Source organism: Silene latifolia, chromosome Y, assembly GCF_048544455.1.
Source record: "Silene latifolia isolate original U9 population chromosome Y, ASM4854445v1, whole genome shotgun sequence".
Classification (NCBI taxonomy): Eukaryota; Viridiplantae; Streptophyta; class Magnoliopsida; order Caryophyllales; family Caryophyllaceae; genus Silene; species Silene latifolia.
In genome coordinates, this window is record NC_133538.1 from 17,561,837 (window position 1) to 17,581,723 (window position 19,887).

Sequence of the window (19,887 nt, forward strand, 5' to 3'; positions counted from 1 at the left end):
ATCACTCGGTTGATTATTATGATTGAAATTTGAATAAATGATGATTATGTTTCAAGTTTACTACTGAAAGAGTGACACATGTATATTTCTATTCTAATAAACATATGTGAAATTATATGAGAGTCTAATAAAAAAAAGGGGAGAAATGGTTGTATCTAATAATTTAAAGAAGTGATCTAACTAATTGAAGCCTAGTAAGCTAAAAGAAGTGTATCTATTAGTTATTATGATGATCAAAGAATTTAAATGAGTGTATCTAATAGCTAAAGGATGATCTAAGAACTTAAAGAAGTGATCTAGCTTTGCTAGAAACACGATCTAAAAAATTAAAATGAGTGATCTAAGAACTTAATATGACCAAATGAGCGTACCAAAAAAAAAATGTGACCAAACGAGGTATGTATCTAGTAACTTAAATAAATGTATATAGCAAGCTCGAGGTATGTATCTAAAAAAATTAAAGGAGTATCTATCTAGCCAACTGGAGATATGTATCTAGTAATTTAAATGAGTGTATCTAGCTAGCTAAAGGTATGTATCTAGTAACTTAAAAAAGTGTATCTAGCTAGCTAGAGACATGTATCTAGCAAATTAAAAATTAAAGGAGTGTCTCTAACAAGTTAATGTGATCAAACGAGGTATGTATCTCAAAGAACTTAAAAAATGTATATAACAAGCTATATGTATGTATCTAAAAAATTAAAAGACTATGTATCTAGCTAATTAGAGATATGTATCTAGCTAGCTAAAAATGACTATTTATTATTATAAAATGAATTAAATGAGTGTATCTAACTAGCTAAAAATGACTATTTTATACTAATAAGGATCATTTTAGTTAAAAATTGATCGTTATTTATTATTATAAAATGACTACTTTTGTAAAACAATCACTTTAATATAAAATGATCATTATTATTAGTATAAAATAGTCATTTTTACTCCGTCGCAAATCATAGTACCCAATAAATTATTATTTAATATTAACAAATTATCATTTTGTGACGGACAAAAGCCGTGACAAACTTATGCCGTGAGATAAAAATGCAAGTGGAAAGACAAGTGAGAGAGAGAGTTGTGAGAAGTTATAAACTTGTGACCATTACAAACAATGCGGACTGTTGAGTATTAGATATTTGGGATATCTAGGACTCATAGTAACACACTAACTAGCAAGTAGCACCCACACGCATATTTACTACACCTCTGTTTTCTTCTGCTTATTCACATTTCGGAACGAATTGAGGCTCCACTCTTTCACACTTCACTATTCCTTGTTTTCTTTTAAATATCAGATGATGTTAGTGGCAGTTCTTAATCATACAACAAACAAAGCACCAGTACATTAGACGGTAGATGTAGTACACCATTTCGGAACTTAATTAATTACAACAAGAACTCGAAACCAGAGCTTTGGATCGACGGACATGAATCATTGTCTTAAACAGTTAATGACAGTTATCGAAAATTCAGCAACTTCTAAAAGCTGAACTTCAGAAAGTCTAGATATACATTCGAGTTGTGTATCTAGAAGCATTGATATTTGTATCTCGAAGGTGTAATACATGTATCCAGCACCTTAACACCACCACCCATTCCCCTGACGTGAGTGTTTAGCTAGCGCCCCACTTAATGTATATCAGTATATCACCCAACTCGTTAATGTAGTTATTTGTTTTTCTTAAAAAAGCATTGATAATTTACAGTATTTATTATTTTGTCTGCCTTATGAATTGAATTACCAGGTATGCCTTAACAGGACATCTAACGACAAAATCAGACGTATACAGCTATGGAGTTGTTCTTCTGGAACTGCTTACAGGAAGGGTACCCGTTGACATGAAGAGACCTCATGGCGAAGGTGTTCTTGTTTCTTGGGTAAATTCTTTTCTACTTTGTTTGATATTGTGTTTGTTTATGTCCTAATTTTAAAGAGAGTATAATTATACGCTAGGAAAAGCAAGCAACAAGGGAATGCCGTAGGATTTTGAGAAGTAGCTTCTGTATTGAATAGTCACTAGTCTTGAATCACTCAGCCCGCTTACCGGATTTTGAAACTGAACCTTTTATTGTTTTGAGCAAATAATTTTTCATTATTTCTTGATGAGACCTTATAAGTTTTAAGCATGGTATTAAGTACCAGTATCTCTCATGGTCCCAAAATTAGTCATCGCGGCTTAATCCCGAATTTCCCCTCATGATCCTGTATTAAGGCCGATACCACCTCAAACTGCAGTGAGTTGTTTTTATGGCAAAATTCAATGAGTACCCCCGGAAAGTGTTCATTGCCAATTTTAAGGTCGCTGGAATGATGAAGGTTGTGGTCATATTGTGGGTTTAAGGTCGCTGGATACATGTATTACACCTTCCAACGACCTTTCTCCCACGCGAATCCCCTTACCGTCGATGACCCGTCACCACAGCGACCATACAGGTCGACACTCTATTCGTTGTTGCTCACACGCCTTCCTCATCGCGACACACCTCCACACAACACATCTCATCTGCACTCACAACCAGAACTAGTTATGTTTCGGTTTTATACTTCTTAGAATTCGATCTAAATGTTAGATCTACCAAAAACGAAGTAAAATTTCAAAAATCTAACTGACCCAGCGACGTCATCGGGGATTTTGGAGCCTAAAATTGAATCTAAATGTTTTGTAGCCGGAAAATTTCCAAAATGTCGGGAATTTGGTGATGAAATGTGGTATGTGAAAGAATTGGAGTTGCCAAGTAATGGACAGGTTATGAAAAAGGCGACATTGGTCGTGATTAAGACGGAGAATAAGGTGAATGCTGGTGTCGAAAATGGGAAACAAATGCGATGGGGGCGAGTATGTGGGGCGGTTTTGAAGGCGTTGAAAAGAGGGTCGTTTGTCCGTGGGTGGTTGTGAGGTGTCGTGGCTATAAACGTACGGTCGCCGCGAGTTGGTGGGGCTCTTGTCGGAGATGGTTCGCCGTGAAACGTCCGCCACGGCGGTGACGTTGGGATATAAGTGGATGATGAATGGTTTCTAAGTGAAAATGGGAGGAGAGAGGAGATAAGGAGTGTCAGTCTTGTTGTCTGGATATGCAGTATATGTGATAAGGCTAATCTTAGTTAGTTCGTAAGTTCGCACCGAACTTTAGGTTCGCACAGGATCCTATTTATATATATATATATATATATATATATATATATATATATATATATATATATATATATAGAGGCGGGATCTCGTGAGTTTGATTCTTATGGTGAGTTTTGCACTTTAAAATCTCAGCCATTAAAAAAGAAAAATTGAAGGGCTGAGATTTAATCCCGTAAAACAATTGATTTAACAAAAAATTCGCGTTGATCAAACGAAGCACCGCAATTAACTCTCGCCCATTAAAATAAAATATACATCTGTCTCTAACCTCCCTTTAGAAAAGAAACCCCCAAAACTCTAGAAACCCTTGAAAATCGCTCATTTAATTTCAGCGAATTATTGAGGAAAACAGTCAAAAAGCAAAAGCATGTTCATAATCTAGTTATTGAGCTTCAACACATACTGTTCATATCTTTTTGGTAGCCATTATTTGTGGAGTATGCAGATTCTAGTCAGAGAGCAAATGTCGATGCCATGTCATTAGGAAGTTAATTATCAATTTTGTAGAATCTAGAAGGAGATAGAAATCTACGTAGCAGCATTTAGATTAATTTATTTGTAGATTAATGTTTTATTATTCCGAGTTCGACCTGGCAAACCAACGTACAACGGAGCAACAACGATTAGATTGGAGTTTGGGTTGGGGTCGAGCTGATGTTGGATTACAATCTTTAAAATTGAAGGGCAGGGGAAGAGGTGGTGGCGGTAGTGGTGGTGGGAGAGGTAAGAGGAGGAAAGAAGAGTTTACTTGGGCTAGATCATGATGCTGAGTTTCTTAATTTGGGGAAAATAAGAAGGTGAATGACTTACAGTCGGTACCGAATTCGCCAAGTACTGAAATGACGGTTTCGGTCGACTTCGTCTCATCTGAGTTTTTTTTTAGGCTCTAGTTATGGTTTGGTAATTCAGCTATCTTTATTACTATGTTCTTTAGATTATTATTGCATTGCTGCATGTTAAGTAAGGTAGGATGATGTTAATTAATTCTCTTAATCTTAGTATTATTTGATAATTTCTAATTTTCAGATTAATGTATCTATTACTCCGTATCTGTTAATGTTCTTATCATTATAAAGTTTTTGTTACTTCTTTGATATCTACTGCGTAATTTTCTCCTTTTATTTGAATGCATGCTCACTCTGTGATGAGGGACGATGCAAATATCGTACGAATTGTGGTGGTTGATTTGGCAGGAATAACATCACAATAACACCAGAATAACAGAACAATAACACGGGGAAAAAAAAGAGTAAAAAAAATCAAAGTAGTAAAAAAAATCAAAGTGACACCGGAATAACATCACAATAACAGCAGAATAACAGTAGAATAACAGCACAATAACACGTGGTAAAAAAAAGAAAAAAAATCAAAGTAGTAAAAAAAATCAAAGTGGCACCGGAATAACATCACAATAACACCAGAATAACAGCACAATAACACGCGGTAAAAAAAGGGTAAAAAAATCAAAGTAGTAAAAAAAATCAAAGTAGTAAAAAAATCAAAGTGACACCGGAATAACATCACAATAACAGCAGAATAACAGTAGAATAACAGCACAATAACACGTTGTAAAAAAAAGAAAAAAAAATCAAAGTCGTAAAAAAATCAAAGTAATAGCAGAATAACATCACAATAACAGCGGAATAACAATAACAGCACAATAACATATGGTAAAAAAAAAAAGAAAAAAAATCAAAGTCGTTTAAAAATCAAAGTAAAAAAAAAAGCACAATAACAGCACAATAACACGAAGTAAAAAAAATAAGAGTAAAAAAGAATTCAAGTAAAAAAAAAATTGGTACAAAAAGAAAAAGATAAAAAGGTAACATAATGAGAAAATTAGAGAAAAACATAAGAGAAAAAAAAAATCAAAGTTGTAAAAAAAAGCATAATAACACGAGGTAAAAAAAAGATAAAAATAATTAAAGTAAAAAAAAAAGAGTAGCACTAGAAAAAAGAGAAAATAAGTAAAGATTAGATCTTGGCCATTCATCTCTAATATAATCTAGTGGCTGAGATTTCAAAGCCCAAAACTCACAACTCACCATAAGAAACAAAACTCACAAGATCCTATCTCTCTCTCTCTCTCTCTCTCTCTCTCTCTCTCTATATATATATATATATATATATATATATATACTAGATTTAATGCCCGTGCGATGCCCGGGCCAACTTGTAATATCCTATGATTATTATGAAATGATACTTTAAGGCCTTGTTCTCTTGGACGTAATTTTGTTGAACAGGACATATAGAAGCTTTATTGGACTTATAAGAGCTCAACTTTTCTGAACTGAACTTATAGGAGGTGAATTGAAATGTGCTTAACTTATAGAAAAATGGGTATGAATCGAGCTTAATTTTTCTGAACTGAACTTGTAAGAGTTGAGCTAAACTTATAGGGGGTTAACTTTTCTAAACTGAATTTATAAGAGCTTATTTTTTTCTCAAATGAGCTTATAACAGCTGAACTAAACTGAAGTGAAGTTATAAGAATGAACTTTCCTCCGTTTTATTGAATTCTTTACGTATTTTTCTTCGGGCCGTTTCATTTGATATTTTACATTTTTATTTTTAGTCAGTTACAACTCTTTTAAATGACTATAGTACCGTATCTACCATTGTGAACCAAACAACCCCATATTTGAGAGCTTATAGTGCACTTATGTTTACATCTTAACTTACTGATTATAGTTGATGCACGTTATTAATCAAGTTGATCTTGTTGTACTTGTACTACATAAAAGTGATAGGCAGCATAAAAACAATTGAAATAGGTTTCTAATAATTTCTTAATGCACATAATCTTTATTTGTTCAAATTTAATTAGACCATTGCAATACCATAACATCTTTCCTCATTCAATTTGATCAATCACAACGATGTATTTTTTTTCCAGTTTCCTCATTCAATTTGATCAATCACAACGATGGAGTTTTTTTTCCAGTTTCTTCTTTCTATGTTGTTGCCATATCAATTAATAATAAGCTCAAACTTCGGAAACAAATTTCAACCAGTAATAAACGTTTTTTCTCGTTTTTAAATAGGTCCTACAATCAATTCACCCTTCCGGGAAACAAAAAGAGGGTTAAAAATTTGATAAAGGTGATAATAAACTCAAACTTTAAAAAAAAAAAAAAAACAAATCTCACCGGTAATTAAGACTTCGTGCAAGTCTTCACAACTCCGTCCCTATAAAAAAACATGCGTATCAATTACTAAAGATCAGTGCTATAATTTAAGAAAGGTTGGAATCTACTTCTAGCCATTACAAACTATACAAATCATCAAATGTAACACACATTTAAAATTTTGAAATCAGTAATGTATTTATATAGTACTCCTTAGTATATTACGTTTCACATGCCAATTGCAAAGTTATTTGCGGTATAGTTGGACTCTCTTAATTTTGTTTTTTTTTTTGTTATTATTATATTTTATACTTACATGAGATATTGACGGTAGGATAGAAATTCTGGATTAAAATTTTATCTTTAGTCGCTTGGTTGTCGATATTGATGGTGGGATAGAAATTATGGATTAAAATTTTATCTTTAATCGCTCGGATGTTCGTAAAACTTGGACTCTCTGTAATCGCTCGAAAAAAGTTTCTTTTATTAATATAGATAGATAGATACTAGATTTCATGAACGGCCGGGTAATATCAAAAAATAATTTTCTGATATTTATCTTGAGATTGTTCAGTAAGTAGACCATACAACCGATGTACTAACACCAGTTTTATAGTTTCTGAGCATTATAGACTCTCCAAAGAACACCATGGTGTTGATTTCTCTTTTGGATAGACAATTTATTTATGGTAGTGTTGATTGATAAAACCAGATATCTCTGGGTTTAATGCATAACCGTTGATTAAACTCACAGAAATTAGAGCTATGATCGTGATCGGTAAAGATTTTTTACATATATGATTCAGATTAAAATTGTAATGACATTATATTCAACATCTTGTATCATACCATAGACTTTTTGCTTGAATATTAGAGAAATATTTTTTATTAGAGAAATAGTACATCTTGTAAATGTTAGAGAAATGTTTTTTACTTAAATATATACTCCCTTTGTCTCAATTATTTGTTTGATTTTTTTTTAATTCTTTGTGAAGAGTATTTTAATCAAAGGCCAACAAATGAATGGAACGAATCAGGGAATAGTAACAATATAATAACAAACCAATGCTAACACATTAATAATCCAATATCACAAAATAGTTTATACAACATCAAGGAAAGAAAAAAGAAAAAAAAAGTTAAGAGAGAAAGAAATAGGATGAAAGTAAAAGGAATTTGACATTATACGTTTGATTAATAACTTTTAGGGCTTGTCTGGAATCCACGGAATAATTTAGAGGTAAATTTTAATTGGGTGATAGTTACGGGAGAAATTAATTACTTGGGTAATGAGTTCATTAATGATAGGTTTGACATAAGGGTAATGATTACTGAGTAGATATTTTACTCCCTTAATCATTACTCAGGGGGATGGTGGGTAATGTATTACCCTTTTATGAGGGTAATAGATTCAGGTGGTGAATAATTACTCTCATGCCAAACATGGAAAATGCACCTTAACTCTTACTTAGTTATTGATAGTTAATATAATTAGCTGTTTAATCTCTTATTTTGTTCTTTTATTTATCTATATTTGATTTTAATATCTTATGTATAATTTATAGTTTTCTTTTTATTATATTAATTTTTATATCTACGTAGTTTACAAATTTTGGACTATATAAATGCGGGACATGGATAAGAGGAATAGCACCATATAATCCTATAGTAAGTACGAAGTAGTTTATAAAAATTAATCAGTCGCAAAAAAGTTAAAATGTTTAAAGAATTCAAACATGAGAATACAAATCTAAAAGCATATAATCAAGCTAAGAGGAACACTAAACACTGGTTTTGAGATGCATGGAATTTCACGGAAATATGAAACTATGAAAGAAAGAAGTATGAGTTTCACTTGATCGCTAAATTTAACGACTGAAATCCTAAATTAAAGTTTATTACCTCATTCGAATGAGGTTAGAATGACTAAAAACCACGCTAGATTTTCTAATTATAATTGCTATATGTACTTTTATATTTGCTGGACATGGTACTTTGGTGACATTTACAATAAGAGTTAGCATGCATACATTATAGAAAAGGGAAAAAAAGTGGCAAAAATATTAGGCTACTTTTATATTTGCTGGACATGTTTCATACGGAGTATAACCTAAGTCCTAAGGTACATATACATATTTTGTATATATACATATCCACCATCACAGTTTGAGTTTGATTAAAATAGGCTAGTTTGAGTTCCATTATAATGATACTCCATGAAATAAATTCTCTTTTAATTTAATTAATTTTTGTAACTATTTTTTTAAAATTTAGCAGCTTATGTCATATGTAGTAGGGGTGAGCAAAACCATATTAATACCCAACTTTGAAGCTTATACACTATTTCTATATATGACATATAAAAAACTAATCTAGCATCCGACACTAAAGAAAGAATAATCGTCATTAATTTTTTAGATTTATCAATTTAAATTAGCAGAGTAAAGAAGATATTTGGGTCGATAATATCTGGCTTCTAACGCAAAACACCTTTTATGAAACTTGAGCACAAAAACTGAATTATGTACAACATAGTTATTTACTCACATTCACAATACCTCATAAGATTCATGTGCACACACACTCCTACATAATGCGAAAAATAAAACTTATATATAAACATATGTGAAGTTGTATTTATGCAAAAGTTATATCTAACGCATTTGGCGAAAGAAAAGCTATCTACCATGAAAGGAGTCATTGCGGAGTATATCTTAGAAAAACTTGGCAAAGGAAACCAAACGTGAAATAATTAAATTTTTGGTGGAACGATAAAAAGTTCATAATTCATATCTATCATGTATTAAGTAGTTATAAGATTTGATCAAATACGTCATAATCATATGTCCAGTACGCATTGTTTTGCAATGAAAGAATTACATTGCTCATATTATATAAAATATAAAATAAAAAGTATATTCCTAAAAGCTCATAAAAATACATAACCCACAAAATATCTACACATTTTATAGTCTGATCATCTTGTATGAGATCCTCGTATGTTCGTTAAAAAATATTTTTGTTGATTTTTTTTTGGTGCGATAAAAATATTTTTGTTGATGAGTACCCCAGTTAGGATCGGCTCGGACTTTCCTGGAAAAAGGGCAGAAAGGAAATTAGTGTTTAGATTTAGAAAACAATATATTTGCGTGTTAATTATAAAGAAAATAAAAATATTAGAGTAGCAAGTATGACAAATCAATTAAGAATAGACCAATTAAGAGCAAATTAAAGCCCTGTTATTTCTGGCTTATTTTTAGCTCACTTGATTCGATTTCAAACTACTCTATTGATTCGATTAATTTCATTCAGCTCTATTTATTCGATTCATTCAATTTCAATTCATTTCGATTCAAATTTCACTTGATTCGACTCCACTAAATTCAGCTAATTTTAATTTCGCGAATCTTAAACTTAATATTTTTTATTAATATTATTATATTATTATTATTATGATTATATATTTATCATTATTAATATTAATATTATTATTTTATTATTTTATTATTATTATTATTATTATTATTATTATTATTATTATTATTATTATTATTATTATTATTATTATTATTATTATTATTATTATTATTATTATTATTATTATTATTATTATTATTATTATTATTATTATTTATTATTTATTATTTATTATTATTATTATTATTATTATTATTATTATTATTATTATTATTATTATCATCATCATTAATTTATTATTAATAAATCATCCTCATTATTGTTATTATTATGAATATTATGGTTACTAAAATCAATAATATTCATATTAATATAATTAATATTATTACTATTATTATTATTAATATGAATATGAATATTAACAAATAATATTATTAATAACATTGTTAACTTTAATATTACTATTATTAATACCTAATTATTTTTTCATATACGTACTTTACTCTTTCACATACATTTTTTTATAACGTTATATTTTGTACCTTTTTCACCTAAAACTAAACCAAGTGAACTCTTAAATCAATATTGTTCCCTAAAACATAATTTAATTGTTCAAATGACTTGAAACTTACAAGATGGATTCTAATTTATCAAATAATAAATTAATTTACTTGTTATCAATTATTAATATTATTTGTTGAGTTTTAATTAATCAACAAAATTTTATTTATTTGTTAAAGATGAAATTAGGGTATGTCGATTTTTATTTATCTAATTAATTAAATTAGAATTGTTCGTGCTTCGTGGTGGCTAGCTAATTAGTCAAATTAGGATTTAGGATGATAAACGGCTAGACTTTGAACATCAATCTAGCAAATCGGTACTCCATTATTTCACCTAATTAGAATGATGGTGAACCGTGGTTCACGGTGGCTACCTAATTAATCACTCAAATTATTATTATTATTATTATTATTATTATTATTATTATTATTATTATTATTATTATTATTATTATTATTATTATTATTATTATTATTATTATTATTATTATTATTATTATTATTATTATTATTATTACTAATCTTCTTCTTCTTCTTCTTCTTCTTCTTCTTCTTCTTCTTCTTCTTCTTCTTCTTCTTCTTCTTCTTCTTCTTATAGTAGTAGTAGTAGTAGTAGTAGTAGTAGTTGTTGTTGTTGTAGTAGTTGTAGTAATAATAATAATAATAATAATAATAATAATAATAATAATAATAATAATAATAATAATAATAATAATAATAATAATAATAATAATAATAATAATAATAATAGTGGTAGTAGTGGTAGTAGTAGTAGTAGTTGTTCCGGGTGTAATTCCGAAGCAGTTATTTGTTACCACTCGTGGCTCGTAGAGTGACGTCTTTGGTTGAATCCTTCTTTCGGCCTCTTCTGAAACAATGAACGAACTGAGGGCTCGGCTTTGGCCGAGCGTACTCACTCCGACGCTCAAGTCAGTGAACTTAAAGAGATAAGTTGTGTGTTACTTGGCGAAGTATATGTTGTAGAGAGATAAGGAAGATATTACCAGATTATGAGGTGTTTAGGTTAAATTGTGGATCATTTCCTCAATGAGAGTTGAGGAGTATTTATAGACTTTCACCTTTTGTCACGTAGTGGCCAAGTGACCAAGTGGCTAGCAGGTGGAAAGACTGATCTACCCTCGGCCGAGGGACCCATGGCAGGCCGGCGGGCCCCGTTGACTCCATGCCGAGGGGGCTTGGATATGAGTACGTGGACATATGCCCCTACTGGGCTAGTTGTCCCAGAGGCACAAGAGACAGCCGACAGTGCGTTGTTAGGCTGTCTAAGTCGTTGACTTGCTGTGGATATCTTTGACCTTGCTCAATATGTTGACTCGGTCAGCGGGTGCAGAATATGCCCCATTAATTTGCCCCCAGCGTAGTCTATGCCGTGGTATGGACCTTCGATGAGTGTTGAGCGTATTCTGCGCAAGTTGAAATTTTCTGCCCCGGCTTCTTCTACCTCGGCGTAGTCTATGCCGTACCATATCCCCCCTCCACATGGATGTGTAATGGACATCAGATGTGGAAAAGAAAGTGGCGCTGGCCGAGACCGAGGTTGTGAGTGCCGTGTGCTTTTGATTGCCCCCAGCCGGTGCTGCCAAGCTTGGTTGAATCAGCGGGCCGTTTGGCAAGTAGATACCAAGGGGTGTGTTGAAGAAGATACGTCGATTGGCATTTTGTCAAGGAGCGTGTTGAAGAAGTTTTGTAACTGTTTGTCGATTGACATTCCATGGCTGCATGCTTGACATGTGTCTCGTTGTTGATTGGTTGACGCTTCATGGCTTTGCCCTGATTGGTTGGATTTGAGTGGGCTTTGCCCTATCAATAGGAGAGTTAGCCCCTCAATTTGGCCTTCCAAATTCATTTTTTCAAAAAAAAAATTTCTTCTTGCTTAACTTTCTTTGACGAAACTTCTCTCTAGTCTTCGAAGCGTTACTCCGGCGTAGCACTTTTTCTTCAAGGTAAACAAACAAATTTTCAACTTTTAATTGTTAAGTTTTTTGTTGTGAACATGTCTTCTCGCGATGCTTGGTCCTAGTAACCGTGCGCCGGGGGGTTCCCCGTCGCGTCTTGATGAAGAGGAGGCACTAGCCGCCGTTCCGATAAGGTCTGGGGGCCCTAGGTCTCCTTCTCCTGAAGTTGATCCAAAAGCTCTGGAGGATTGGGAGGATGATGATGATGATGATGACGGTGATGATGAGGAAAGGGCTCATCATAATAAGGAGAGGCCGTACATCATGGATCACGGCGATGCCTGTAAGGTCTGCCCTGACCGTGCTTGGACCCACAAGTTTGCCGGTTGTTACCTGGTCCCGACGTTTTTTCGAACGTCACTTCTCCTTCGGGGGGAGTATAGTATTGTAATTCCCGAGGAAGGTCAGCGGTCTCTGTTGCCCTCCTCCGGCTGCATCGGCGTATACATCGGACACCGGAGTATGGGCTCCGGTTTCCTCCGAATGAACACGTTATGGCCATAATTAAAGCCATGAACGCGCCGTGGCCCAACCGCACCGTTGGCCATTAGGACTATAGTCGGCTTTGTGTGGCTATGCCTTTTCAAGGGGGAGGTCCCGACGGTGAACTTATTCCGCCGGCTCCATCACCTTCGGCCGTCGGCCCCTGGTCGCGTTGGGTGGTACAGCGTGCAGACGAAGCCGGGTTACGTCTCCGTTGATAAGCTTTCTTCCTGCAAGGACTGGAAAGATCGGTGGGTGTACGTTGAGGTTCCTGAGGATTATCCACCGCCCGGTCCTTCCAAAGCACCAAGTCAATTTGCGGGGTGAGAGTAAGGCGGAGCATGACAAATGGGTCTCCGGAGTAAGCTTAAGATGGATGCCAGCAAGGTCCCTCTTAATGCGGATGAGAAGCGGGCTATGAGCCTTTTTGAGGTGGAGAATAATGGGATGCCGAAGGAATGGATTCCTCCGACGCAGATCATTCTTCAGGATGCGCCGCTCTGCCACGTCGGCCTCATACCGGCCCTCGAACGGGGTGAGTGGGGTCGGTGTGAGGCCCATCCCTGCTTTTAATGTTTATGTTATTTGAACTTTGATTTATTTCTTCTACTTAACCCTTGCTTCGTTTCCATTGCAGACCATTTTGGCTCGGATCTGTCTGAATATATCCTTGGGAGAATGGGACTTGATAAGAATAAGCAAGTTGTTGATTTGCATCCTAAGGCCCAGGCTCGTGATCGCAGACCGGCGCCGAATGATCTCATGGATCAGCAGCTGAAGGGCTTAAATACGACGGCGGCCCAGGCGAAGGTTGCTGGTAACATACCGCGCCGAACGCGGAAAACAAAGTCTTCGGCGGCGACGGCGTCAACATCAGTTCCACCTCCACTCCCTTCAGTCGAAAAGGAGACGGTGGAGGTCGTTGATATTACCGCCGAGGAGGTGGTCACCTTGGAAGTGGAATCTCCTCTCTTCCGCAAGAGGAAAGAGCCTACCGCTGCCGCTGATGCTTCTGCTGCTACTGATGCCGGTGCCGGCAAAGAAATGCGACCTCCGACCAAGAAGGCCAAGCATGGTACAGATCTATCCTGTGGCTCAGACTTAGCCGGTTCATTAGGCGTTCCTGATGACAGGCTCTCTGGTATGTCCATGTATGTTGACACGGATGCTTTAATTGAATTTTTTGTAGATCAACCGCCGTCGTCTACCGGGCACGCTGTTGAACGGCGTGCTGAGAAGAAAACTGCGCAGGCAAGTGGTCAAGATGCCACCGTCGTCACCTCCTTCCCTCAGCCTACCCCCATCCAGATTAGGTCGGAGGGCCTAAGTTTGGCCAGGATGCTGTCGAAGTGGGCTGATACGGCCGGTGCTCTTATTGTGGAGCAAGAGAAGGCCATTGCTGAAGCTGCCCCACAGCTCGAGCGGCTAAGGCTTGAACTCGACGCTGCGAACAAGGAAGCTGAGAGGGCCAAGGTTGAGGCTGAAGAGGCAGTCCGTGCTGAGAGAAAACTTAGGGAGGACGCCGAAAGGCGATCCTCGCCGAGAGAGCCAAGGCCGAGGCTGCGGGCGGCTGAAGCCGCTAAGTCGCTTTGGAGGGGCGTGACCACCTTCAGAAAGTCGCCGACTTTCACGCTAAGCAGAGGGACGAATGGAGGGGCATGTTTCAGGCCCAGGGGAAGGTGGTTCGGAATAAGGATGCTATCATCGCCCAGAGGGAGGAGGACATTGAGACGCTCCAACGCGAGATTCTTCCTAACATGTGCGCCCAATACCGGGACCTGGCCGAAGAAGCTGCCAGGGAAGTGATTGGGGAGCTCTTTCCTCTTGATGGCTCCTTTCCGTGGCAAAAATTTGACGAGTTGCTTGATGACAAGCTCGAAGCTAAGGAGAAGGCCGCGGAGGCGAAGGCCGCTGAGGAGGCGAGGGTGAAGAAGGAGGAAGAGGAGGCCGCGGAGAAGGCGGCCCTTGCTGAGAAGGCTAGGGCGGCCAAGGAGGAAGCTGAGAGAATGAAGGCAGCTGAGGCTGAGGCTGCCAAGACAGCTTCTGGGTCGCCTACCAAAGATGATGCTGCTAACGTTGCTGATGGCAAGCAGCAACAGGCATAGGGAGACGGGCGGTCGTCACCAGGTTCACCCGGCATCTCGGATAGTTTCAGCTGTTCGGGGGCCAACTATTAAGCCTTTCCTCCCTGCCATCTTTTGGCGCTTCAAATGATATGTCTGTAACCTTTTGCTTTTCTTTTCCTTGTTTTTCGTAAAACATTGGTAGGTTGTGTTTTGGCTTATCCCTATGGGGACGGCCGTCGTCTGTATTCTCCTTACTTGTAATCATTTTTTAATAAAGCTTGTTTATTGGCCCCCGGCTTGGCCGGGGTTTTGATCACAATCCTTCACTTGTCTTCTTGCGTTATTAATTGAGCGCTTTTTCGTTTTTACCTTCGGCCTGGCCGAGGCAAAATAGAATGCGTATCTCAACTGTGTTTAACGTCTTTTTTCTTTAAACATGTTAGCATGTTGGTCGCTTCCTCTTTCACTCTCGGTCTGGCCGAGGCGTCCGATTTGCGTTTCCAACCGCCGTTGTAAACATGTTAGCGTATCGACCGTTGTGTCCCCTGCCAGCCCTTCGGTTGGCCGAGGCGGCTAGAGGTTACGGCTCGACAGCGTTCGTATCTGTAGACATATTGATCGTTTCCTCTGCCAGCCTTCGGTTGGCCGAGGCGGCTAGAATTGCGTCTCAACTGTACTTATACGTTCCTAAGGCATGTTGGTCGCTTTCGCAAGTATCAATCTAGCGGTTGGTTGTTGTGACGCCGTGGCGTCTACTTCTTGGGGTGATTTGCCCGGCTTAGGCCGTGGCGTCTACCTCGATATGACTACGGAGGGGATAAACACTTTGATGGAAAACTTGGATGATTCTTTATTAGATATAAACACGCGTCGGGGTGCCAACAGTTGTCTTGGACACCTCCGCCGCTATACAAAGTATTTCCTGAGATTGTCAGTGTTCCAATGGCTCATCAAAGGCACACCCTCCATGTCCGTCGGCCCGGTATGTACCCGGCCTCATTTCTTCAACCACTTTGTAGGGACCTTCCCAGTTAGCCGTCAATTTACCATGAATGTTCCCTTTGTTAGTGGCGGCTGACTTTCTTAGGACTAGATCTCCTACTTTTAAGTCCGTTTTGTGGACTCTTCGGTTGTAGGCTCTTCTCATTCGGTTTTGGTATCTTTGCCAAGTTGAGGCGTCTTGTGTCTCGGCTTTCTTCGACCAGGTCTAGGGAGGCTTTCAGACCTTCCGCATTTTCAACCGGGTTGAAGGTGGCCGTTCTCAATGCGGCACCGGCCGCTTCGATTAGCGGGATCGCCGGATCCGTAGACTAAGTGGAATGGATGCCCCGTTGCTTCTTTCTCCGTGGTCCGGATGGACCACGGGACCGGGTAGTTCATCGACCCATCTTCCCTTTAGGTCTTCAACTGTCTTCTTCAAACCGTTGAGGATTGTTTTATTAGGCCGCCTCACTTTGTCCGTTGCTCTGTGGGTGGCAGACGGAGAAGTATGCAAATTTGATACCAAGTTCCTCCAACCAGTTCATTATTGTGTCACTCCAAAACTCTCGGCCGTGGTCAAATACCATGACACTGGGTAGCCCAAAACGAGTTATGACATTTTCCCAGATTACCTTTCTTACGGCCGCCGTCGTCTTGGCCGGCATCACTGACGACTTCAACCCATTTGGTGAAGTAGTCAACGGCGACAATCAATTACTTTCTTCCTCCGAATGCCGTTGGAAATGGTCCTAGTAGATCCATCCCCACACGTGCAAAAGGAAGGGGACTAAGTACCTACTGCCGAGTCTCGGGAAGGTGCATGTATCACCGGAGCATGCATTTGACAGTTGTTGCACTTTTTGGTTTTGGCTCTGGAATCCTCAAGCATGGTGGGCCAGAAGTAGCCGGCTCGGAGAGCCTTGTGGGCTAGTGTTCTTGCCCCCATGTGATGACCACAGATGCCTTCGTGAATTTCGTCGATATTAGCTCGCGTCGGGCCGACACATTTCAAGAGTGGCCTTATCACGGACCTCCTGTATAATTCTCCTTCAAACACCAAGTACCTTGCTGCGATCCTCTTTATCTTCTCGTGAGAGACTGCGGTCCTCCTAATTCATTCATCGGTTTGTACTTCATTATCGGAGTCATCCACGTTGTCTCGGCCTCTACGTCGCCCACCATGCCGACGGTCTCGATGTGCTTTTGGCATTCCCGATGTCCACCAAAGACGGTCCGACCGACATTTTTGATGGTTGAACTGGCAAGCTTTGAGAGAGCGTCGGCTCGGTTGTTCTCAGACCTGGGAATGCATTGTATCTGGAAAGATTTCAATTTTGAAGTGTCGGCTTTTACCTTTTCCAGGTATCTTACCATCCCGTCGTCTCGAGTCTCGTACTCTCCTCTGATTTGATTAGCCACTAAAAGTGAATCTGTTTTCAAAATGATGTGCTACGCCCCGGCAGCTCTAGCTAGCTCGACCCCGGTTATCACCGCCTCGTATTCGGATTCGTTGTTTGAGGCCGAGAAGGTAAATTTCAAGGCGTACTCAAACTCGTCCCCGTTTGGGCTGATGATAAGTATGCCGCTCTGAGCCGTTTGCCGTGGAGGACCCGTCGGTGTATACTTCCCATACTCCGGGGTTTTGCTCTTCTTGATATGTGCACTCGGCGGAAAAATCTGCAAGTGCCTGTCCCCTTATCGAGGGCCTCGGCTTGTATTGAATGCCGGCCGGATAGCTCTCTTGCCCATTTGATGAGCTTCGCCGGATTGCTCAAATTTTTCCAATGCTTTCTCCAATGGTTGGTCGGTTAAGACCGTCACGGGGTGTGCGTCGAAGTAAGGCTTGAGTTTCCTTGCGGCAACGACGACAAAGAAAAGGCGCTTTTTCAATCGGGGTAATTTCTTTCGGCGGGCAACAATGTATGGGTGACGAAATAGATTGGGTGTTCTTGTTTGTCTTCTTCTCTCGATGATCACGGATCGACCGTGGCCGAGGTAATCGCTATGTATAGATATAGCGTCTCCCCAAAGATCGGCCGACGGGGTTGGGAGAGTTCGAAGATGAGCTTTCGGTTGCTTGAAAGTCGTGCTCGTTCCTCCCCCCACCAAGTCCTTATTTCCCTTCAACACTTTGAAGAATGGGGTGCTCTTGTCGGCCGACCGAGAGATAAAACGGGCCGAGCCGCCATTCTCCCGGCCAACATCATAACCTCTTTTCGATTCCTCGGCTCCGGCAGGTCCAGGATTGCTTGGACTTTCTCTGGATTGGCATCAATTCCCCTGGCGCTGACAAGCACGCCGAGGAACTTACCTGACCGGACACCGATGTTGCATTTCATTGGGTTAAGTTTCATCTTGTATTTCCTTAGTGAACAAAATGTCTCGTGTAAATCGGCTAAGTGCTCGCTGTCAGACTTGCTTTTTACGATAGCATCGTCAACGTAAGCCTCAATGTTTCGCCCTTTTTGATTTTGGAACACTTTGTCCACCAGTCTTGTGTAAGTCGCGCCGGCGTTCTTCAAACCGAACGGCATCATTTTATACTTGTATGTGCCGTTAACGGTGATGAATGCGCATTTAGGCATGTCTTCTTCGGCCATGAATACCTGATGATACCCTGAGAAGGCGTCCAGCAGGCTCAGCATAGTGTAGCCTGCCGTGGCGTCGATTAAGCTATCTATTCGAGGCAATGGATAACAATCTTTGGGGCACGCTTTATCAAGGTTGGTAAAATCTACACACATCCTCCACGCCCCCGATGATTTCTTCACCATTACAACATTAGCTAACCACTCAGGATAAGTACAAGGCATGATAAAGCCCGCCGCTAGTAATTTATCTACCTCGGCTTTGATGGCCTCATCTTTCTCGGAGGAGTTCCTCATCTTCCGCTTGACAGGCGAGCGGTGGAGAGCACGTTCAACTTGTGAACAATTACCTCCCGGCTCACGCCTGGCATCTCGGCTGCTGAGTAAGCGAAGACGTCTTTGTTCTTCCTCAGCAGGTCTAGGAGAGCGGCCCCGAATTTTGGCTCCAGGTTGACACCGAAAGCGATTCGGTGCGCCCGGGTCAATTTCCACTTCTTCCATCTCCGCTCCTTCGACCATGCCGACAGTTGCATCCATGAGGTCGCCCTCCCGTTGTAAGGATGGGCTTTTCCCCTTCTTCGACTTCTTCGCCACTTTGAGGGATTGCATGTTGCACCCTCGCGGATATCCGGACGTTGACTAGTTCGTCTTTTTCGTCCTTTGAGACGAGTTTATGCACTTCCCCCGGTCCGAGACATACATCGCATCGTCGGGGCCGGATGGACATTACTGCATCGGCCTCGCTCGGGTGACTCGGCCTATGAGAACGTTGTAGGCGGACGAGCCATCAATGACCACGAACTCGAGACAGGACGTTCTTAGCCGCATTCCCTCGCCGAACATCACCGGCACTGATTGACCCCGGGGGGTACCAGGCCGCCGGAAAAATCAGTACAACGGATTGGTGCGGGGGCTCAAGTCCTCAACTTTCGACCGAGGTTGAGAAAGCACTCCCTGAACATGATGTTCGTGTAGGCGCCTGTGTCAATCAGGCACCTCTTGACCAGGTGGTTGGATATGTCCAAGTGGACTACTAGTGGGTCGCTGTGCGGGGCGATGACTCCTTCGTAGTCCTTCTTCCCAATAGTTATGTCGGGGATGTTGGAAGCGGGGATGCTGTTTTGGGTACAAAGTTGAAGGCCTGATATAGTTCGTTCAGGTGCCGTTTGTGCCCATGAGCGGACCCACCGTTCTCGTTGCCCCCGATGACAACATGGATTACTCCTATCCGTTCAAAGACGGATTTTTTATTTGAGCCGCCGGTATCCTTCTTTTGGCCTCCGGCAACATACTTGCTGAGGCTCCCCTTCCGGATCGCTCTTCAATGACATTCTTCGATGCCGAGTTGTCGATTAAGTGGCCGGTGTGGCCGTGGTACTCAAGATCGGCTCATGTCATCGTCCCCCCTCGCCTTGGGAGGCCTTTCCCACTTCTGACCCTCGTTCTTGCTCAGGGCAAAGATCTCGGCAGCAGATACGACCAAGGGGGTGTGACCGCCGAACCGCTTTTGGTAGTACGGTCCTGAACTCCCCCCGGCGCCCTCCGAGT